This window comes from Sus scrofa, chromosome 8 (genome assembly GCF_054392235.1).
Source record: "Sus scrofa isolate SSC_HxYL_T2T_F1_AM1 chromosome 8, Sscrofa_HxYL_maternal_Yorkshire_Landrace_v2.0, whole genome shotgun sequence".
NCBI lineage: Eukaryota > Metazoa > Chordata > Mammalia > Artiodactyla > Suidae > Sus > Sus scrofa.
In genome coordinates, this window is record NC_139390.1 from 137229042 (window position 1) to 137253358 (window position 24317).

Here is a 24317-nt window from a genome sequence, read left to right on the forward strand (position 1 = left end):
TTTACATTTATTCAAACTCCTGACCTAGCGCTTTCTATACATTTAGGAATGAGGATAAAATGTTTGCTGAATCGTTAATATTCATTGAATGAGTGAGTTAATGCATTAAATGATACTTATTAATTTTATGTTAGTGGGGAAATGGGTATTAAATATTTTAAACATAAAGCCAAACAGAGTATTTAATGGTGAAGGAAGAGTATTTCACCTCTTGGTGTTTTCTAAGACAATGACCAGTTATGCCTTGTAAAGAACAAGTTAGTATAAATATGATTCAGAACTTAGTTTTGAACAAAACCTAAAGAGCAGTGTTGCATGGAATGACTGACCTTGCTTCTTTAGAAGGTGGAGAAAGGGAAATAAACATAAGGGGTCTCTTATGTGCTTTGCCCTTTGTAGATATCATTTAATCTCAACTGTATGCAGGGAAGCCTTTTTAGTTATTGTTTTTATAGATGAGAAAATTGGAGCCTTTCAGTAGCTAATAATAGCAAGATCCAATTCAGACCCTTTGACCTAAAAGTCTATGTTGCTATCTTGCCACACCTCCCTTATGTAACAGCAAAAGCAACTCATTGCTATTGAATATCATCTATTAATATCCATCTATTAATATTCATGTCTACCAGAAGGCTCTCTGGTAGACATGAAAAAGGAGTCATTCGGAGTCATTTGGATATGATCCAGGAACTGAGCAGAGGATTAAACATAGTAACCAAGCATTTGTCACCTAAAACTAGAGTCGTGAAACTAAAATTATGTCCAAGCAAAAAGTGTAACTGGGGATCAAGTGTGAATCAATGAAGAGAGATGTTTTCAACAGTACAGGGGTTAGAGGATCCCTTACGGACGCCCCTGAGGTCAGTTTACCAACGATAAGCATTTTTGGAGAACTTTATGCATGTCTGTAAAGGACACTAGGGTGGGTCTAGCGGGGCACGGGGTAGTGGTTAATATCTCCCTAGAACTTTGCCAGGAGACAGAGGAAAGTGAGTCATACCAGGTATCAGTATTCACCTGGACGAGTGAGCAACGACGTTTGGGACCAGAAGAGATCGAACCAGTGAAGTCCCTGAGCCTTTGTTTACATGGCAAGGGTAGGTTCCTATCAAGGACCAGAAGACCTATGTCATGTCTCAGGAAGCAGACAGCCAAAGGCAGGACTCGTTACATACGGTGCCAAACGAAAATGCCAGGACCTTATTCAAGACAGCAACTGCTGAGCACTAAACCAAATACTGGGCCTCTAAGAGCTGGGGCCTGGGCAGCTTTGCAGGTCTTGCACCCCTACCCAGGGGGAAGACACTCTCAGAGCAAACGCTGCAAGTTAATGCAGCGCACAGAAAAAAGAAGGGGGCCCATCCCCCGCCCTGCTAAAGCCTCTCCCCCGTGCTGGCCGCACATCTGGAATAAGATGCAGCCTGGCGCTGGGTCTCCCAGCCGCCTGGCGCCCCCGCCCCACTGGCCTCGGTGGGGAAAGCGGGGGGCGGAGCCCTCCGCGCTCTCGGGAGGGGGCGGGGGCGGGGCTGCGCCGAGACCCTGCGGCCCCCGCCCGGCGACCCCGCGCCGTTCGCGCGGCTGCTGCGCCTCCGGAGGAGCCGCCGGAGACCCGGCGCTGTGGCACCCGAAAGCAGGTCCGCGCGGCTCCTTGCCCTCGCGTCCCTCTTTCTCGCTTATTTTCCTTATTTTCCTCTCTCGTTCCTTCCTCCCGCCCCCCAACCGCGGCGGCGGCGGCGGCGGCGGCAGAAACGTCTGGAACACCCGGGCTGAGAGCACTGCCCGCCGAGCCGCCGCGGGCCCCGCCGCCGCTGGGCTCCTCTGGGCTCGTCTTCCTCTGTGCGCCCGCGGTGGGCTCGGGGCACCGGCCTTGGCCACCCACCCCCGCCCCCAGAGCCCGGCGGTCGTTGGAGGCCGGCTGTCCTTGGACAGAGGAAGTCGCTCTTCTGCTCGGAGAGATCCTGGCGAGGAGAGCAGATGGGCGCTGTCCCCTGGCAATGTCCCCGCAGCCGGGAGGATGCTGTAGTTCCTTCCGTCCTGGAGGTAGGTTCTGGGCAGCACAACGCAGCCTTGCTAGGAGTTAATCCTCTCTTTCTTTCCTTTTTCTTTTTTTAGGGCCGCCCCGGTGGCATATGGAGGTTCCCAGGCTAGGATGCGAATTGGAGCTGTAGTCACCGGTCTACACCACAGCCACAGCAACGCTGGATCCAAGCCGGGCCTGTGACCCACAGCACAGCTCACGGGAACGCTGCATCTGTAACCCACGGAGCAAGGCCAGGGATGGAACCTGCCACCTCATGGATACTAGTCAGGTTTAACCGCTGAGCCACGAGGGGAACTCCTAGGAGTTAATTCTTAATTCCCCTTTGCAGACAAGACTGAAAAGATCGAGCGATTTGTCTGAGGTCCCAGCTCGGACCCTCCTTCCCAGGAACTGCCCTGGTTGTGGCTTAAATATTCGCCCTTGGTGGCCACGTGTGTCCCAGATGCCCTGGTTGGACGACAGAAATTGAGCCAACCTCGTAAACAACCAGGTTTTTCTCTTAAATATCCCTGCTCAGGGATGAAGGGGCGCGCCTGTTGTATAATGGGAGGAGCCAAGTTGGAGCGATCAGGTCAGCCGGCAAGGCCATTTCTATATAATGTGCACACTTTTGACTTTGCAGAGTGGAGCTAGGTCCCAGAGAGTAACAGAAAAGTGGAGGGAAGAGCTGCCTCCATCCCCGTAGCTCGAGAGAATTTTGGTACAGACCCAAACGCTTGCAGATTGACGACATGCAAAGAGCCTGGATGTGCTGCTGGCTAGAGATTCAACCCCAGCCTTGTTTCATCCCAAAGCTGATTCATTTCCATTGCAGGGGTCAGGTAAGGTTAATGAGTACTTATACATTAATAGTTAGGTGGGGAAAAAAATACTAGCGGGAAACTGAGAACACGGCAGCTATTGGTTGGAAACCAGAGAATAATTGCAAAATGTGATGGGGGAAGGAAAGGAGGTAGTAAAAGCACCTCGGGACTAAGATCCAGACGAAGACAGAAGGTAACCAAACTCCTAGACCACATTCCTGACCACGTTTGAGGCTCCTGCTTCCCCATCTCTCATGTATTGCATTCTGCCACTCGACTACACCACACCAGCACAACAGGTAGCTCAGAGATGCACCACGACCTGTTGGCAAAACATAGTGATTCTTTTTAGTTTTTATCTTACTTGACCTCTCTTCTGCATTCAAGATTCCTGGCTACTTCTCTCTCTTTGAAACAATCTCTTCAGGCTTTCCTGTCACCTCTTTTCTGGTTTTCTGTCTAACTATTCAGCACCTGCTTATTAGTCTCCAGCCTTTTGATTGTTGGTGTTTCCTGGGTCTGTTATGATCCACTAAACCTCTGGGGGGAAAAACCCAACTAATTCAGCTTGCAGCTGAAGCAATAACCACCTCCCCCCTTTCCACTCCTTTAGGTGTTTTTCCTAACAACAACCATGGTATAAAGTTGGAGACAAGTATAAAAAAGAAAGAAACAAAAGAAACAACCATCAAACTCAGGCAGCAGCAAAGTGCTTTCATTTCCTCACGTGGAATATTGAAAAACATGTACTCTGGAGTCCACATTTAATCAAATCAGTAATTTGTACTTCTTCATCAAAGACAAACCAAACAAAAACCCAACCCTCCTCTCTCTGTACGGTCCTCGCTGAAGCCACTGCATGCTCATGACTTCACCCATCAGCTTTATACTGATGACTTCTGACTGTCCTGAGTCCAGATTTCTCTCCTGAGCTCCACACTCAAATCTCCAAATGTGGGCTGGAAGTGACCACTCAGAGGTCCCGTAGGCACCTCAACTCAAGTGGATATATCCCAAGTGGGATTTCCACCCAAACCAGTCTTTCTAGTCCCCGTTTGGTTTTTTTGTTTGTTTTTTGCGTTTTAGGGCTGCATGCGTGGCATATTCAACCCCAGGCTGGGGTTGAACCGGAGCTACAGCTGTTGGCCTATGCCACAGCCACAGCAACACCAGATCCAAGCTGTGTCTGTGACCTACACCACGACTCACGGCAATGGCAGATCCTTAATCCACTGAGCCAGGCCAGGGATGGAACCTGCAACTTCATGGTTCCTAGTCGGATTCATTTCCGCTGCACCACGACGGGAACTCCGAGCATCTTGATGGATGGCAGTGCCTCCCACTCAGACCCCTTTCCTCCTTCACGTCTGCAGTTTTCTTCTCTGCTCCATCCTCACTGCCATTTCCTTAGATCCAACTGATGCTGCGGCTTCCCGACTGCTTTCCTTGCTTTCAGGGTCACCCCTCGTCCCTTCCGCACTTGCTGATCACACACTCATGTTTGTGTTCTTTGAATCTCCCCGCCTAGATGAGGTGAACTCTCGCATTGCATAAAAGACCCTTCCTTCCTGGTCTCTTCCCTGTCTCTACTCCAGGGTCATTTTCCCCACGTGTAACGTTCCTTCTTAAGCTCTCTCCCAGCCTGGGTACGTTTTTCTCTCCCTGTAACACGTCTCCCCATTTCTTTCCCAGGCAGACTTTAAAGCTCAGGTGTCACTTCTCACAGGATTTTATTATTATTATTTCTTTATATATATATTTTTTCCATTGCACAGCATGGTGACCCAGTTACACATACATGTATACATTCTTTTGTTGTTGTTGTTGTTGTTGCTATTTCTTGGGCCGCTCCCGCGGCATATGGAGGTTCCCAGGCTAGGGGTCGAATTGGAGCTGTAGCCACCAGCCTACGCCAGAGCCACAGCAACGCGGGATCCGAGCCGCGTCTGCAACCTACACCACAGCTCACGGCAACGCCGGATCGTTCACCCACTGAGCAAGGCCAGGGACCGAACCCACAACCTCATGGTTCCTAGTCGGATTCGTTAACCACTGCGCCACGACGGGAACTCCCATGTATACATTCTTTTTTCTCACGTTATGTGTTCTGTCATAATCGACTAGACAGAGTTCCCAGTGCCACACAGCTGGATCCCATTGCGAATCCATCCCGAAGGCAACATTCTTCCTCTGTTTACCCCAAGCTTCTCATGGGATGTTTATTCTGACATTCCTCCAGGCTAGGTTAAGTCTCCCTTGTATTTATTCCTGTGATGTTCAATACTTCCTTCTCTGCTAACACTTATCACCCTGTATCATAACGTGCTGTTTCTTTCCCTTTCTTCACCTTAAACTGTGAATTCCTTGAGGGCAGGGATTAGGGCTTTTTTTTTTCTAGGTAATTCGAACACAGCGGTGGGCATTCAGTAAAGTTTGGAATGCATGAATGATGTGCTTAAAATAGAGACGTGATTATCTCGTTCCTGAGCCTTGTCCAGCCCTTGAAAGTACACCCGTCCCAGATGATAAATCATAGAATAAGAGTCACTGTGTTACTAAGAGAAATGAAGCCCCAGATTTTTTAGTTACAACCAAAGTGGGCAGGTGGGCCCAGCATCACTGTGTTAAGATCTTGTTCAGTCGGTTCTAGCAAGTTAGGCTGGCACTGCTGAGAAAGCGTGACAGTGATCTCGAAGTAGGAAACGATGATAACGTTGTAAGAAGGTCCAAGTGTGAGGGTCTCTCTAGGTCCTGCCACAAACATCTTTACACTGTGATGTTTCCCTAACGTGAAACATACTCATAAGGACCAAAGACAAGGGAAAGGTTGTCCCCTGCCAAAGCCTGAAGCCAAGTTCATGAAAGGGAATCTTTGCCCCAGAGTTTGTTTGCGAAGAGTGGCTTCGGGTTTCTAACAGTAAAAGCTCGTTTCCGAGGTCACACCGTTTGTTAGATGTCAAGCCGGGAGTTGTTCCACGCGCTGCACGCCATAGGTCGCTGTGTGGTTTTTGAGGACAGGGCCTGGTGGTTTTACTTAGTCTCACACACACAGCACGGGTCGTGGTCCTGCCACAGTGGGCAATGAGCATTAGAATGAAGGAAGGAGGGCACCTGCTTTACCACAGGGGGGTCAGTGAGAGGGGAGGACGTGCATTTCTCCGAGGATGGAATGCTTTAGAATTTCTTGGGGGAATCTGTATTTACTTCGGAAGTAAACCTTATCAACAACAACAACAAAAAGCCAAAAAAATGTTTTGGATATCAGAAAGATCTCTGTCGAGTTGCTGAATCAGCAGTCGCTGTTTCGGAGGACGATGGCGCATTTTTTTCTGAAATGTTGGCATAAGAGGTGTTAGGGCAGAATGGTTCCGTGTGGAGTTTGGAGTTGCCCTTCCTACCCGAATAGCTGAGCAAAGTATTTGACCCAGTCATTTAACAAATGACTCAGTTTTGCCATCTGTAAAATGGGGGTGATAATACAACTAGGGTTGTTGAGAGACATGAATAGTTAATATACAACCTTCAAAGTAGTATATCTCTTTTCTTGCCACCAATTACTATCTCTCTAGGTGTCAATTTACTTTTTGGTAAATATTTTTTTCTGTGTTTTTTTCCCCTCCTCTTCCGTGCCTTTTTCCCTCTTTTGTCTTTCTCTACTTTTTTTTAACTCTCTCTCTCTCCCTGCCTGACTGAATTTCTTCTTAATATTCTCATACTTCTTCCTCACATGCTTAAAAATGACTAATGACTATGAATTTAGTAAATTTACAAATGTAGCAAAAATTACAAAATAAACTTAATAGTAACTACTAAAACCCTGTTTTCCTTTTTCCAAACTGATTTCTGGCCTCTGCCATATTTTTGCATATTTTAAAAAATATTTATAGATCAGTGAATATATTCATGTTGATTTAGTTCTGCTTTTCTTCCCCATCATCTAACTTTATACTGAAGGGGTTCAGAAGGTCCCCCCTACCCCGCCCCCGTATGCTCTTTTGGCATGAGGACTATTTTAAGCTGAAGGCAATTAAGAATCAACAGATGTAGAAAGTAGCCTTCTTGGCATTTCCCTTTATCTGACTGAGAGCAGAGACTTCTGAGAAATGAGGCTGTCATAAATTCTCTCCTCAGCATGGGCTTAACTCTTAGACAAGAGACCAAAAGCAAAGGGAGCGTAAATCCCCTCTCTGGGAGTTTCATGGCCATGAAGAAGACAGCAAAGATCACTTGCATATTTATAAACTAATATTATCACAAACTTTTACAAAAATTCCACTGGAGGAGTTCTCGACATGGCACAGCGGAAACGAATCTGGCTAGTATCCATGAGGACGCAGGTTCAATTCTTGGCCTCGCTCAGTGGGTTAAGGATCCAGGGTTGCCAAGAGCTGTGGAGTAGGTCAAAGACTTGGCTCGGATCCCGTGTTGCTGTGGCTCTGGTGTAGGCCGGTGGCTACAGCTCCGATTGGACCCCTAGCCTGGGAACCTCCGTAAGTGGTAGGTGAGGCCCTAAAAAGACAAAAAAAAAGAAAAATAAATTCCACTGGAGTATTGGAGTGTAGGTGGTTTACAATGCAGTGTTCGTTTCAGGTGTACAGCAAAGCAATTCAGTTATGCTTATATACGTATGTCCATTCTTTTTCAGATTCTTCTCCCATATAGGTTATTACACAGTACTGAGTAGATTTCCCTGTGCTATACAGTAGGTCCTTAGTTTTATATACAGTGGTGTGGATATGTTAATCCCAAGCCCCAGCATTTCCCCTTTGGCAACCATAAATTTGGTTTCGAAATCTTTGAGTCTGTTTCTATTTTTACATACTTTTTTTCATATCAAGTTTATTCTCCTAAAAATGTGTTTGTTTTTCCTAAAGAAGCTTACTTGTTCTTTCCATAGAAGGCTTTTTTTTTTTTTTTTTTTTTTTTGTCTTTTTTTGTCTTTTTTAAGGGCACGCCCGAGGCTTATGGAGGTTCCCAGGCTAGGCGTCTAATCGGAGCCGTAGCCTCCAGCCTTACACCACAGCCACAGCAACGCGAGATCCGAGTCACAGCAATGCCTGCTCCTTAACCCAATGAGCGAGGCCAGGGATCAAACCCGCAACCTCATGGTTCCTAGTTGGATTTGTTTCTGCTGCGTCACAACGGGAACTCCATAGAAGGCTTTTCTCATCTCCCTCTTTCCCCTAATAAGTTAGGTAGATAAGCCTCTAACCTCTTAGGAACCAGTTAGCTACTAGCTACTTCCTAAGTATGAATAAGGCTTTTTTCTTGTGTTAATTTGTCTTTTGTCACTTTAATCCCCAGGAACTAAACCTAAGAGGGTGGAGCAAAAGTTTTTTTCCTTCCCACGTAGTTCATAAGCCATGATCAAGGTAGACCATATGCTTGTTAATTTTTTTTTTTTTTTTTTTTTTTGTCTTTTTGCTATTTCTTTGGGCCGCTCCCTCGGCATATGGAGGTTCCCAGGCTAGGGGGTCTAATTGGAGCTGTAGCCCCTGGCTTACGCCAGAGCCACAGCAGTGCGGGATCCGAGCTGGATCCGAGCCGTGTCTGCAACCTACAGCACAGCTCACGGCAACGCTGGATCCTTAACCCACTGAGCAAGGCCAGGGACTGAACCCACAACCTCATGATTCCTAGTTGGATTCGTTAACCACTGCACCACGATGGGAACTCCAGTGCTTGTTAATTTTTACGATGATGGTGTCATGTACCACAGTTTGTCACCTTCCCTCCTTGTATCTAATATTTTACTCTTAAAATATCTCCTTCCTTCATGACACTTTGCTTTACCTTCCCTGCTCCATAAGGTATATACAAACACGTGCAAGCATAATCATGTAAATATATGAAATTTGCTGCATTTGTTGTCTCGATCTTCAGTCTTGTGGAAAAAAAGTAAAACCAGGCAGTGCTGCTCTCCTGAGAGTCTCTTTTCTCTAAAGAGCTGATCGAGGTACCAGTCATAAACTATTGTACTTGGAGTTCTTAAACTCTAATCATTTCTTAACAGCCACGGAAACCGGCAGGGCAGTAAAGAGAGGTGGGGTTGGGGTTGGTCTGACCAGTAAAAAATGCTCGCTTTGATTTGAGTTTCCCTCTCCTGGAGCTTCTTTTGTCACTGGTTCAGTACATACAGAATCCAGAAGAATTTATAAGGAAAATCTGTCACCATTACTTTGTTTCTGTTGTGGTGTTTGGCTTTTAAATTTTGGAAGCAGCCAAATTTTAAAGGAGATTTAGCATTTCAGAGTTTTTCCATTAAGTGTGGTTCCATAAGCTAATGTTTATTGGATCAGTTTATATTATCATTTGGTTCGTAATGATGGTTATAAACCTTGGCTCAATAATTACCATGTGAGCAGCACTGGACCATGGGGCTACAAAAGCCCAAGGTGTGGCCCTCAACTCTGAGAAATTTATAACACAGTTAGTTAAGTGAGAAACCCAAACCGTGAGTGCTGAGGGACTTGTAAATCATAGTGTGCCTTTTTTTTTTTTTTTTGTCTTTTTGCCTTTTCTAGGGCCGTTCCCATGGCATATGGAGGTTCCCAGGCTAGGGGTCCAGTTGGAGCTGTAGCCACTGGCCTACACCAGAGCCACAGCAACGAGGGATCCGAGCGGCGTCTGCGACCTACGCCACAGGTCACGGCAACGCCGGATCCTTAACCCACTGAGCAAGGCCAGGGATCAAACCTGCAACCTCATGGTTCCTAGCCGGATTTGTTTCCGCTGCGCCACGACGGGAACTCTGAAACAATCCAATTTTTAATTTACCTATTCTGTTCCAAGCACATGGCTCTAGCTGAGGAAGACACGTAGTCTTAATAGTAAAGAAATGCAACATAAAATTTTTGACTCTTTGTAGACAATTGCTAAGCCTTGAGTTTGCTTCTAAACCTAAAAGAAAATTTGGAGCCACTTTTCCATACTCTGGAGCATAAGAATATATTATAATAAATTTTCCTAAGTTCATTCTAGAGAATTCTGAAGATTCCATTATAAACCAGTACAGGCTGGAAAACAAGTTGGGGATAATATCAGAGGCCCTCCCATCATTTTTTAGATGGCTAAGCTAAGAAGTAAAGTCAGGGAGAAAGCAGGACTGGTAACATATATGCCTGAGGACCGTCCTCCCCACCCCCCGACCTTGAGAGGTTGGATTGGCATCCTCCTAACTCCATGCTGTGGGTTCCGATAAAAGTTAGGGATCCAACCCATATCCTCATAGATCCTAGTCGGGTTCATTACCGCTGAGCCACAACAGGAGCTCCTCTGTTTTATTTTTTAATTGAAGTACAGTTGATTTACAATGTTGTGTTAGTTGGGAGGTGTTTTTTTTTGTTTGTTTGTTTTTTTGTTTTTTTTTTGTCTTTTTAGGCCTGCACCCACAGCATCTCGAAGTTCCCAGGGTCGCTTTGGAGCTGTCGCTGCTGGTCTACACCACAGCCACAGCAACGCCAGATCCGAGCTATGTCTATAACCTACACTGCAGCTCACGGCAATGCCAGATCCTTAACCCACTGAGCGAGGCCAGGGATGGAACCTGTGTCCTCATGGATACTAATCGGGTTCCTTACTGCTGAGCCACAGTGGAAACTCCGGGACATATTTGAAAAGCAAAGTTTGAGACCTCTAAGAATTAATAAACATGAGTTTTGCTACAACTCTTTACTCAGGCACAAGCTTCCCTTATAAGAAATAAGGGATCTTCACTGGCTCTTTTCCTTTGTAAAGAAGTAGCTAGGGATTTCACAGAATTTCTTTGGTTTATTCCTAGTGGTTTGAAACTTAGATGTTTCAGGATAAGATAATATGCATTGTTAGTTAACATGCCTAAGTTAGTAGAAAGGCTTCCAGTCAAAAAGCTTCCTTCCGGGAGTTCTCGTCGTGGCTCAGCAGTAATGAACCTGATTAGTATCCATGAGGATGTGGGTTCGATCTCTGGCCTTGCTCAGTGGGCTAAGGATCTGGTGTTGCCGTGAGCTGTGGTGTAGGTTAAGATGAGGCTTGGATCCTCTGTTGCTGTGGCTGTGGTGTAGGCTGGCAGCTGTAGCTCTGATTCCACCGCTAGCCTGGGAACTTCCATATGCTACAGGTGTAGCCCTAAAAAAACCAACCCCCCCCAAACCATGAACATATTTTTATGAAGATTTGTTAATTAATACATTTTATCAAGTACCTACTGGTATATCAGATGTAATTCTAAGGTCTAAGATTATATCAGTGAACAAAGCAAATAAAAATTTGTGCCCTTTTATAGCTTATATTCTACTGGAAGGAGAAAAACAAACCTAATAAGGACATTGCATACTATATTATAACGTGATAGTTGCTATCAACAAAAATGAGATGTGGCAGATGAAGAATGCTAGGAGGAGGAGCCGCAGTGTTAAGTTGGGAGGTTCAGTAGGCCTCATAAGAAGTTACCATTTTAGGAAAAACTTGAAGGAACTGAAAGAATGAGCCAAATAGAAAAATAGAGGAAGAACTTTCTAGGCAAAAGGAGCAACTAGGGCAAAGGCCATGAGGTGGGTCAGTGTAGGTATGAGGTATAACACGGAGGTAGATGTTGCTACATCCCAATAGTAAAGGGGGACTTGACATCAGAGAAGTAGGAGTGGGACCTTCAGATTGGAAAGGCCTTGAGCTTTTGCTCTAAGAGAAATACAAAATAGATGAATACATGCTGGGAAGTCTTTAAACATGAGACGTGTATATTTTCAACAGAGTATCCCCACTTCCTGATCCTAGGCTTCCCAGGTATTGCTATCAGTTTGGGTCTCACCTTTCCAAAGGTTTTTCTTTGTGATTTCATACATACATGGGTACGTATAGAAATACATGGTTTTGTTTTATGAGGGCTTGTGTGTCTGTCTGTCTACATGCATGCATGTTAACATAAATGAACTTACATGCCCTGTGTTAATTAGCAACTTGCTTTTTATTATTAATATGTCTTGGATAACTTTCTTTGTCAAGACAGTACATATATTTCTATCTCATTCATTTTAACTATTGCATAATATTTCATTTTATGCATAGGCTACATTTTGTTTAACTATATCCTTATTGATAAGTATTTAGATTCTAATTTCTCTCCTCCCTCCTTTCCATATTGAATTATTATTGTCTTAATCTATATTTAATAACATAAAGTTAAATGTTACATGAGACATGGAAGGAAATTAAAAAATTAAAGTTTAGGAGTTCTCGTTGTGGCTCAGAGGAAACAAATCTGACTAGCATCCATGAGGACACAGGTTCGATCCTTGGCCTTGCTCAGTGGGTTAAAGACCTGGCGTTGCCATGAGCTGTGGGGTAGGTCACAGACGCAGCTCAGATCCTGAGCTCTTGTGGCTGTGGCATGGGCCGGCAGCTGTAGCTCTGAATCCTCCCTTCCCCTGGGAACCTCCATATGCTGCATGTGTGGCCCTAAAAAGACAAAAAGAACCCCCAAAATAAAATAAAGTTTAGGAGTTCCCGTCGTGGTGCAGCGGAAACGAATCCAACTAGGAACCATGAGGTTGCAGATTCCATCCCTGGCCTTGATCAGTGGGTTAAGGATCCGGTGTTGCTGTGGCTGTGGCGTAGGCTGGCCGCTACAGCGCCAATTAGACCCCTAGCCTGGGAACCTCAATGTGCCGCACCCAGTGTGGCCCTAAAAAGGACAAAAGGACAAAAATTAAAGTTTGGAAGTTCCCATTGTGGGTGAGCTGGTTAAGAACCCGACTAGTATCCATGAGGATGCAGGTTCAATCCCTGGCCTTGCTCACAGGGCTAAGGATCTGGTGTAAGCCGCAGACTTGTCCAGATATGGTTGCTGTGGTAGGTAGGTAGGCAGCTGCAGCTGATTTGACCTGTAGCCTGGGAACTTCCATATGCTGCAGGTACAGCCCTACAAAAAAAAAAAAAAAAAAAAAAAAAAAAATTGGAGTTCCCATTGTGGCGCAGTGAAAACAAATCTGGCTAATATCCATGAGGATTTGGGTTTGATCCCTGGCCTCACTCAGTGGGTCAGAGATCAGGGGTTGCCATGAGCTATGGTATAGGTCACAGACGTGGCTCTAATCCTGCATTGCTGTGGCTGTGGTGTAGGCTGGCAGCTGTAGGTCTGATTTGACTACTAATCTGGGAATTTCCATATGCAAAAAAAAAAGTTTATATTGCCTTCTGTCAGAAAAGCAATATATGTTTCCTAAATTGGAATCACTTAGATTTATCTCAATGGAAAAGAGGCTTCAATGACTTCCTAGGCAAGGACTTGTCTAACGTTTACTGTTCAGGAATCCATGGGAATCATAAGAGCTGGAGCCCAGTTACTCTGAGCTTTGCTGAGAGTACACTCAGGTCTTTAGCCATAGGTCAATGTCAGTAGAAAGTGAGGAACCAGCATCCGCGATCTGCTTCTTCTATGCTGGGCTCTCTTTTTTATGACTGCCTATAGCCTGCACCTGTACACCGTTCAGCCAGCTCTGTTGCTGGCTCATGTGTGTGAGTCTTGTCTTCCCAACCTTGATGTCTGCCTCTGGGGGCAGGGACCATGTCTTACACTCCTTTTTCTCCCAAAGTGTCCAGCTGATCAGCTGAGCCCTAGGATCATTTTTTTTTTTTTTTTTTTAATCTTTTTCGGGCTGCACCCATGGCATATGGAAGTTCCCAGGCTAGGGGTCTAATCAGAGCTGCAGTTGCCTGCCTACACCACAGCCACAGCAACACCAGATTGGAGCCATTTCTATGACCTACACCACAGCTCAGGGCAACGCCAGATCCTTAACCCACTGATCAAGGCCAGGAATTGAACCCATAACCTCATGGATACTAGTCGGGTTTGTTACCGCTGAGCCGCAGTGGGAACTCACGTTATTTTTAATGTATGTTTTAATTATCTTTAAAATTGTATTTGCCAAGTAAATTTTATTTGGTTTAGAACAAAGCTTGGGTTAAAATTTCTGCCATGGAATATCGGCACTTCTTTTAAGTTTGCCATTTTTCACTGGTCTGTTTTTTTTCACACCCAGGCTTTGCACTGCTAGCATAGTACACACATGCTTTGTTCACTTAAATACCAGGCAGAAGACAGGTAACCCTGCTTTGCCCATGCTTACATCACAGCAAAATGGTCAACTGTGCAATAACTGGAAAATTATCACGGTAATATCATATAAATAATTTCGCATTTATTTATGTGTATGATAAAGAATGAGATGAGATTTGAATCCTTACTAGTACCCAGTGGCTGTCAGTAAATGCTAGTTGCTGTCCTCTCCCTTTGGAAGGAAATAATTAGGCTTATGAATTTAAAAGGGAGACCAGTTTAAAGAAGTTCGGGTATATTCACAGAGATGGCAGGAATTTTATTCCAGGGTTTGTTCTAAACCTTTTAACTAGCTGGAGTAAAGAATATTCTTACCCAGGAGTTTCCTGCCGTGGTTCAGTGGTAACGAACCTGACTAGTATCCGTGAGGATGCAGGTTGATCCCTGGCCTCACTCAGTGGGTTAAGGATCAGCATTGCCATGAGCTGTGGTGTAGGTTGCAAATGAGGCTTGGATCCCGTGTTGTTGTGGCTGTGGTGTAGGCCGGCAGCTGTAGCTCTGATTTGACCCCTAGCCTGGGAACCTCCATATGCCACAGGTGCAGCCCTCAAAAGCAAAAAAAGAAAAAGAATACTGTCACACTTATTTCAGATGTGCAGAGATTTGTTGTGTTATAAGATTAAAATGCAGATTTATTTTAAAAAGCTATCTATGTTATTCTTGGTGTTATGTATTTTCTCTTCGGGGTACTTAAAGTGCAACCATGAGGGAAAAGGGATCCCCCTAAATTAAAAAGTGATCCTCACATTTTTAAAAAAACCCTGGAGGAGTTACTTCTTAATGATTAGAGTTTCTTTTTGGGGTGACGAAAAAGTTTTAGAAAGGGCTGGTGGTGATGGCCACATAACATTGTGAATATAATTAATGCCACTGAATCAGACACTTAAAAATGACTAAAATCGGAGTTCCCTAGTGGCCTAGCAGGTTAAGAATCTGGCATTGTCACTGCTGTCATGCATGTTTGATCCCAGGCCCGGGAATTTTTGTATGCTGCAGGCACAGCGAAAAAAACAAAAGGCTTAAACGACAAAAGTTATTTTATGTATATTTTACCACAATAAAGAATGATAAAGGCGTTCCCATTGTGGCTCAGTGGTTAACGAACCCGACTAGCATTCATGAGGACGCGGGTTTCATCCCTGGCCTTGCTCAGTGGGTTAAGGATCCGGCATTGCTGTGAGCTGTGGTTTAGGTCTCAGAGGTGGCTCGGATCTTGTGTTGCTGTGGCTGTGGTATAGGCCAGCAGCTACAGCTCTGGTTCAGCCCTTGGGCTGGGAACCTAGATGTGTGCAGCCCTAAAAAGCGCCCCCCCCCCCAGAAAAAAGAACTTCTTAACAATGTCCAAATTTTTTCATCTTTCACTTCATTCAATATTGAACGCCTGATACATGCCTCAGTGGGCGTAAGAGGAGGAAGAATCAGGACAGTGATGTGACTGTAAAGAGAACTGAACAGCAAGGCAAGTTCAGTAATCAGCCCTTCAGAGTTACCCTGTGGCACAGTGGGTTAAGGATCCCCCGTTGTCACTGCAGCAGCTCAGGTTGCTGCTGTGTTTCAGGTTCCATCCCTGGCCCAGGAACTTCCACTTGCTGTGGATGTAGCCAAAAAGAAAAGAAAAGTAATGGGCATTTCACTCATCTCGCTTTATCATCATGACAGCTCTGTAAGGAAGGCATTATGGTTGCTTCCGTTGTCTGCTGGGGAGGTTTGGATGAAACAACTTGTCAAGGCTGGTGAAGAGTGGAGCCAGAAGCTCTTAGCAGATGTCCTGTTCTGTCACTTGACATCCTTCATGTTTTCAGACTATAACCTGCCTATTGAATACAGACTTAACTTCCGATTCTACTTCTGGTTTAGCAAAGAGAACATTAGCAGGACAGCATGGTTCAAATACAGCTCCCCCTTCAAATCTCTAGTGGGTCTTTGCACTGAAACCTGATGCTGACTGTACTGGGGATTCTTTCACTTCCTCTCCAAATCTGTGCTGTCTTCCGGCTTGTACTCTTGCTAGAAGGCAGGGCTTGAGAGGAGACCCCTGTTTTGTCATCTCCAGCCCAAGACAGGAAGTTTACACAGAGCAAAACCATTTGCTAGAACTGGTTTTGATCTTTACTGAAGTTGCCGTTAGAGTTGGAGATACTGTGGGTCAGGATTCTGTTGCACTAAGAGAAAGATATAAAAATCTCTCTCCGACATGTGAATGTCTTCCTTTCCCACCCCCTTGCCAGGAGCGCCGGAAAAGGATCCCAGCCGATTTCAGACATTGGTTATCCGTGTGAAGCCCAGTGATCGAGAAGGAAATCTGGTCATAACCAGCTTTTGGTGGAGAAAAAAGGACCCCGGGGAGCTGTGAGACCTGGACATCTCCCCAGGGCCAGCTTGTTTGGAGAGCCTCTGTCTTGCTGGTAGCTGCTGGACTAGGGCCTGGGCCCGAGAAGTTTGCTCTCTGGTGCTTTCTCTGGCGCCTGGAGAGCTGTCATGAAGAGAAGCTCCTGGACCTTAATAGACGTGGATCTTGGTTGATGTCTTTATGGGGAAGCTGGCAAGGTGGGGGCTGTTGTCCTTCCAGTGCCACGGATCATAACTGAGGTGAGTTGTTTTTTCCTAAAGTTCATACTGAGAATCTTGACTCTTTTTTGGTGTGTGCTTTCACAAGTGGGTTGGTTAAATTGGCACATCTCATGCTGGACCATAAGTATGAATCACCTGGAGATCTTGTTAAAAGGCAGCAGAATTCAGGAGGTGTGGGGTGGGCCTGGGGTTCTGCATTTCTGATGAGTTCCAAGGTGACCTCGGTGCTGCAGGTCCGTGACACGCGAGTAACAAGGGCTTAAACCCTCTGGGTTTATGGCTTTATGGGGGGGAAGGGGGCAGGGGATGCTGGCAGAATGAAGGTATTTGGCTGGGCACATGATTTATGTAGTGAGCCTGGGAGAAAAATCAGACGTCATCCCTGCCCTGGTTGTACCTCCTGTGATGGATCATCTTGGAGTTTGGGGTTTGTGTTAACTAGTTCCTAGTTGTGGTAAGCCGCGTCTCGCACGTGAAGAGGATGTCGGGCTGCTCTTAGATCGCGTGGGCCACTTGGAGCGGAGCCAGAAGTATTTTCATCATGTGGGGGGTTAAGGAGCCGTTCATGCCTCAGCTTGAACACAGCTAGTGTAGCCGTGGTCACTTGAACATTTCCGCTTCAGGTGAAAATTATGCATCTAGAAAAATAGCTGGTGTCTGCCTCCTGCCATTTGGGGAAAGATTGTGAGGCATGTGACTCTAAGACACGATTGAAAGTCAGTTCAAGTGAGGAAGGTAGGCCGTCTGTTTACCTTGTGGAAAGAGGGCCGAGAGAGTGCTGCTCTTTCACTTGAGTACGTCCCTGTTCTAGATGCTCCCTGTTTTTCTGAAAGCCACTTTTAATCCAAAAGCGACAAGCAAAGAGGGAAAAAATAAAAGAGTGATGGGAAGTGTATCTGTTCTGTGGGAAAAAACAGCCACGGGAGGAGAAAGGGAGAAGGAGGAGAGAGGTGGCCCAGGAAGTCACAGCTTTGCAAAATGAATAAAAGAAGCCGCAGCCTGATGGGATTCATCAGGCATGGGAGTTTTTCTACAAAAGTAGCTTGTGTCTTCCTCAGCTAGAGCCATGTGCTTGGGACAGAATAAGTCAATTAAAAATTGGGTTGTTTTGGAGTTCCCATCGTGGTGCAACAGAAACGAATCTGATTGAACCTGAGGTTGCAGGTTCAATCTCTGGCCTTGCTCAGTGGGTTAAGGATCTGGCGTTGCTGTGGCTGTGGCGTAGGCCGGTGGCTACAGCTCCGATTAGACCCCTAGCCTGGGAACCTCCATATGCTGTGGGTGCAGCCCTAAAAAGCAAAAATAAATAAATAATAAAAAATAAAAATTGTGTTGTCTCAGTGAACGTACTGAAACTATTTGTGGCTGAGTCAAGGACAATCAGTAATCAAAGGTCAGTGGTGTCAACGAGCCTGGTGAGGCCTTGGGTGAACCCTTTCAGCCATCCCAGACAGAGGGGAGTTCCTTCTGTTTGAAATAAACTTCATATAACATTCTTTTCTGTCATGGAGGATAATAGAGGTGTTACTTAAAATTTTAACAACCTGGAGTTCCTGCTGTGGCGCAGCGGGATCGGTGGCATCGCTGCAGTGCCGGAATACGGGTTCGATCCCTGGCCCAGCACAGTGGGTTAAAGGATCTGGTGTTGCTGAAGCTGCAGTGTAGGTCACAACTGCAGCTGGATCTGATCCCTGGCCCAGGAACTCCATATGCCCTGGGGCAGCCAAAAAAGAAAAAAAAATTTAACAACCGATGTGGCACAAACACTGACCGGTCAGAACAGAAGCTACTGTAAATAGCCCGCGTAACAGCAAACTCCTGGTGGGCTGTAAGAAGTGCTCGGGGCTGAATGTCAGCCTAAACCGTCTCAGGTTTTCATGAACCTTTGTAGGAGCAGAAACCGTAAAGTACAGATGACATGTCATCACATCATCGTATTCCTCTCACTGAAGTCAGCGCTTGGGCCCCTTCTCTCAGGTGAGGCCACTTCGCTGTCTTTTCAGGCCCAGAGCATCCCCTCCTTCTGGCTGTGTAGCTTCTGCAGCCTTCCCTCGAGTTCTCTTACATCACTGCAGGTGACTCGGAATCCTACCTGAGTAGAAGGGCAAATGCGTGTATTCTTTAGAAAAGAATTACAGCAGAAACTGGAACGGTCAACCACTCCATCCTTGCGTGCAAAGCATCGTGACCCTGCTTGATTTTTCTCCCTCATCAAGGGGTACAGGTCAAGAGGAGTATTATTTTAACCCGTCAGTGAAGCACCTGAGGCTCTGGTTAAGCAGCCTGTGAAATGTCAGACTGCTAGTTAGCCGGGTTTAAGTTGCCTGTTTGCGCTAAGTTCAGGTTTCTCCTGTACTTTTCTTCATCCTCTCAAGCATCCTCCTCAGACCTGTGACAACCCTTACTGTTCTCTTCTGGCATTTGTTTGCTTTTTATGTCAAAGTTTGAAACCTTTGTGCATTAAAAAGGATCCTAATTCTGTTTCTTTGGGCAGCATTATTCACGCGTTCGTCATAACCTTTGCATCCATTAAGGCCTTTACTCCCCAAGAATAAATATTTGAGAGCGGGGTTTCTCAAGCTTTGTTATGATTAAAAATCTCCTACGGAGGAGTTTCCTGATGGCCTAGTAGTTAAGGATCCAGCGTTGTCACAGCTGTGGTGTGGGTTTCCATCTGTGACCCGGGAACTTTTATATGCTGTGGGAATGGCGAAAAAAAAAAAAAATCACCTGAGGAACTTACTAAAACTCAGATTTCTGGGCCCCTCTCCAGCAGTCTGATTCAGTAGGCCAGGGCCCAGGCCTGAGAATTTGAGAATCTGACAGCTCCCAGGTAATTTTAATGCTACCATCCAGCAACCATGCCTTTAGACTACAGGCACGGCTTCAGTCAGTATTTTAATATAACGTATTTATGGTTTAGTGAACAGGCTTTGTGGGCTTAATAACGCAGAGTATAGGGGCAGAATTCCTGGGTTTGAGTATTGATGCCATCACACATATAAGCTCTACTCTCCTGAGGAAGTTAAACAGTCTGTGCCTTTGTTTCCTAATCTGTAAAATGGGAACAATGATACCATCTACCTCATGTGGTGTGTGTGAGGATGAAATGACTTAACAGTGCCAGGCACAGACTATCCCTCTCTGTGTTTGCTGTTATTGTTACTGAGCCTTGCTCAATTCATAATTACACTTTAACACCACCATGAAGAATTCACACAGGTATCGAATGTTCTTTTTTGATGTAGATGTTCCCCAGGGCTTAATCATAAGTTAAGCATGTTCCTATGTGTGTGTGAGTAGATGTCCTGGGCTGTGAGCTAGCTCTTTCCACTGAGGGGAGAGACAGTAGATGATGACCTGGTCACGCAGGGCTTTATGTATCATCTTAAAAGCTTGGACTTAATTCTGACAGTGATGAAAGCCATCGACAGAGTTGGAAGCTGCGGAATCCAATCAGATTTGCATTTTGTTTTGTTTTGTTTTGTTTTTCAGGGCTGCACCTATGACATATGGAGGTTCCCAGGCTAGGGGTCAAATTAAAGCTACAGCTGCCAGCCTACACCACAGCCACAGCAATGCAGGATCTGAGCCGAGTCGGCAACCTAAAGCGCAGTTCACTGCAGTGCCGGATCCTTAACCCGCTGAGCGAGGCCAGGGATGGAACCCGCATCCTCATGGATACCAGTGGGGTTTGTTTTCCACTGAGCCACAATGGGAACTCTCGAGATTTTAGAAGTGTCTCCTGCTGCAGTGTGGAGGCCAGTTTGGAAGGTGAGACTAGAGGCAGAGAGCTGTTTGAATAGACAGCTGCAGTCATCCTGAGAGAATTAACAAAGGCTCAAACAAAGGCAGGAGCAGAAAGCTCCGAGCAGGGATACCGTGGTTCAGGTGATGGAAGGGAGCTCACGATGTAACTCAGAAAGGAAAAGTGATATTGTATTCAGACCCCTTACCTTATGCCTCTTCTCTTCATCAAAGCTCCAGGGAGCTGAGGACTGAGCCTTCCTCTGTGGTCCCAGCCCCTAATGCCTAGCAGGTCCGTGATGGATGTTGGGTGAGTCGGGCTGAGGGGGAATAAATCAGGTCCTCCTTGTGGGTACAGGTGCCTATGTGATCTGCCCCCTGTGTCTCTCCCCAACCTCATCCCATCTCTCTCATCTTTGTTCTTATCACACTGGCTTTCCTTTAGGCCTTTGAAAATGTCCAGCTGTCACCTCTAGTCCAGGGGGTGTCGAATTACTGCCCTTAGGCCAAATTTGTCTTGCTACCTATTTTTTATAATTGAATGATTCTTTAAATTCTATAGTGCTTTATAATTTTCAAAAGTTTCACATATGAAACTTTATATATATAATCCCATAATATAATATATAATCCCGTAATAACTCCTTTTAAGAAAAGAATCCTCTCCTTCTATATTGCCCCTCTCTCCTCCCCTCCCCCCACTAGTAATTACGAGTATGTTGTCTATATCTGTGAGTCTGCCTCTTTTTTGGTATATTCACTAGTTTGTTGTAATTTTTACATTCCACATATAAGTGATAGCATACAGTATTTGTCTTTCTCTGTCTGACTTATTTCACTTGGCAGAATGCCCTCCGAGTCCATCCATGTTGCTGCATATGACAAAATTTCATTCTTTTAAAAAATACATTAAAAAATTTTATTAAAATATAATTGATTTACAAATCAACTCTAGCTGTGCCAGAAATTTCATTCTTTTTTATGGCTGAGTAGTAACCATTATATGTATGTGTGTATCACATCTTCTCTACTCATTCATCTGCCGACAGACCCTTAGGTCGTTTTCCTGTCTTGGCAATTACAAATAATGTTGCCATGAACATGAGGCGCATGTATCTGTTTCAGTTAGTGTTCTGTTTTTTTTCAGATATGTATCCAGGAGTAGAATTTTTGGATCATATGGTAGTTCTATTTTTAGTTTTTTGAGCAATCGCCATGCTGTTTTCCACACTAATTTATAGTCCTGCCAACAGAGTAGAGGGATTCTCTTTTTTTCCACATCCTTGCCAACATTTATTATGTGTGTTCTTTTTTTTGGGCTGTACCTGAGGCCTGTGGAAGTTCCCGGGCCAGGGATTGAACCCACACCATAGCAGTGACCCAAGCCACTGCAGTGACAATGCTGGTTACTTAACCCCCTGAGCCACATGGGAACTCTTGTGTTCTTTTTGAGGATGGCCATTCTGCCAGGTGTGAGGTGATATTTCATGTTGGTTTTGATTTGCGTTTCCCTGATGATGTTGAGCATCTCTTGCTGCCTATTTTTATAAAGTTTTATTAGAACACAGGCACGCCCATTTGATTATGTATTATCTATGGCTACTTTAGTGCTTAATACAGGGTAGAGTAACTGACTTATGAAACCCACAATGTTTATTGTCTGACCTTCTACAGAAAAAGTTTGCTAATTCTTTGCTCTCGTTCCTTGGGATTGTTGTGATTGCTGATTTACTGCTCTACCATTGGGAGTTCCCATTGTGGCACAACAGAAACAAATTGACTTGTATCCATGGGGTTTTGGGTTTGATCCCTGGTCTTGCTCAGTGTGTTAAAGATCTGGCATTGCCATGAGCTGTGGTGTAGGTCACAGATGTACTCTGAACCCGTGTTGCTGTGGCTTTGGCATAGCTTGGCAGCTGCAGCTCTGATTTGACCCCTAGCCTGGGAACTTCCATATGCTGCAGGTGTGACCCCGAAAATAAAAAACCAAAAAAATAAACTTCCAAAAACTCTACCATCAACAAAGCTACAGTAATTGAAACTATGGTATTGGCATAAAGACAGACTAATGGAATAGACTAGAAAGCCCAGAATTAAACTCATATATGTATGGCCAGAAGATTTTCTACAAGGGTACTAAAACCATCCAATGAGGAAAAGACATCTTTTCAGCAGATGGTGCTGGGAAAACTGGATATCCGCATGCGAAAGAATTAATAAGTTAGACCCTTATCTTATACCATATACAAAAATGAAGTTAAATTGATCAAAGAGGAGTTCCCTTCATGGCTCAGTGGTTAACAAATCCAACTAGGAACCGTAGGGTTGCGGGTTTGATCCCCGGCCTTGCTCAGTGGGTTAAGGATCCGGCGTTGCCCTGAGCTGTGGTGTAGGTCGCAGATGTTGCTCGGATACTGGGTTGCTGTGGCTGTGGCATAGGCCAATGGCTACAGCTCCTATTCAACTCCTAGCCTGGGAACCTCCATATGCGGTTGGTGCAGCCCTAGAAAAAGGCAAAAAAAAAAAAACAAAAACCAAAGACAGAAATGTAAGAGCTTAAAGTATAAAATTCTTAGATGAGTACATTGATGGAAACTCATGAATTAGATTGGCAGTGATTTCTTGGATATGACACCAAAATTATAGGCAACAAAAGAAAAAACTAGATAAACTGGACTTCATCAGCATTTTAAGGTTTTATGCATCAAAAGACATTATTTATTTATTTATTTTGTCTTTTTGCCATTTCTTGGGCCGAACCCGCAGCAAATGGAGGTTCCTAGGTTAGGGGTCAAATCGGAGCTATAGCTGCCAGCCTACGCCAGAGCCACAGCAACACGGGATCTGAGCCACGTCTGCGACCTACACCACAGCTTACAGCAACACTGGATCCTTAACCCACTGAGCAAGGCCAGGGATCGAACCTGCAACCTCATGGTTCCTAGTCGGATTTACTAACCACTGAGCCACGACGGGAACTCCAAAAAGACATTATTATTAAAATTTTGAGTAAAAAGACAACTCACAGAATGGAGAAAATATTTGTAAATCGTATGTGTAATGAGAGGTTAGTATCTAGAATATATAAACAACTCTTATAGCTCAACAACAATAAAAGCCAAACAATCCAGTTAAAAAGGGGCAAAGAACTTGAATAGATATTTTTCCCAAGAGGAGATACAAATGGCCAAGAGGCACCTAAAAAGATGTTCAACATCACTAATCTTTAGAAATGTAAGTTGGAGTTCCCATGGTAGCTCAACGGTTAATGGCTCCAAGTAGGAACCATGAGGTTGCAGGTTTGATCCCTGGCCTTGCTCAGTGGGTTAAGGATCCGGAGTTGCCGGGAGCTGTGGTATGGGTCACAGAAGCGGCTCTGATCCTTCGTTGCTGTGGCTGTGGTGTAGGCCAATGGCTACAGCTCTGATTCGACCCCTAGCCTGGAAACCTCCATGTACCGAGGGAGTGGCCCTAGAAAAGGCAAAAAGACACACACACACACACCAAAAAAAAAAAAAAAAAAAAAAAAAAAAAAAAAAAAAAAAAAAAAAGCAATTCAAAACCGCAGTGAGATACCGCTTCATACCCGCTAGTATGGCCGTAAAAAGAAAGAGAGAGAGAGAAGGAAAACAACAAGTATTGGCATAGATGTGGAAAAACTGGAACCTTTTGTGCTTTCCTGGTAGGACTGTAAAATGGTGTAGCTGCTATGGAAAATAATTTGGTGTTTCCTCAAAAAATTAAACATAGGATTCCTATGTTTAATTCCACTCTGGGTCTATACCAAAAGAATTGAAAGCAGACCCTCAAACCGATATTTGTACACCCATATTCATAGCAGCATTATTCACAGTAGTCGTATTGCTTTCAGTAGAAGCAAACCAAATGTCCATTGACAGATGAAGATTATCAAATGTGGCATAGGCATACGATGGGAGAGTATTCTGCCTTAAAAATTCTGACGTTCTGCAACACGGATGAACTATGATGACATTATGCTAAGTGAAATATACCAGACATCAGAGAACAAATATGGTGTGATTTCACTTATATGCAG

The 24317-nt window shown here is 44.9% G+C and overlaps 1 protein-coding gene across 15 annotated transcripts in view; it reads left to right on the forward strand.

Annotated features, from left to right (window-relative positions):
• The first annotated feature begins 1592 nt into the window (after positions 1 to 1592).
• The window catches only part of ABCG2A (ATP binding cassette subfamily G member 2A), a 138426-nt gene continuing 115701 nt past the window's right edge, over positions 1593 to 24317 (forward strand). For 6 of the 15 annotated variants that reach the window (XR_014811939.1, XM_084970955.1, XM_084970950.1 and 3 more), the window contains exons 1-2: positions 1593 to 2040; positions 16171 to 16531. The gene's annotated coding sequence lies outside the window, so the exon portion shown is untranslated. Of the gene's footprint in view, positions 2041 to 2663; positions 2863 to 16170; positions 16532 to 24317 lie in introns of all 15 variants that reach the window. The other 9 variants (XR_014811940.1, XM_084970952.1, XM_084970951.1 and 6 more) reach the window with 3 other exon arrangements.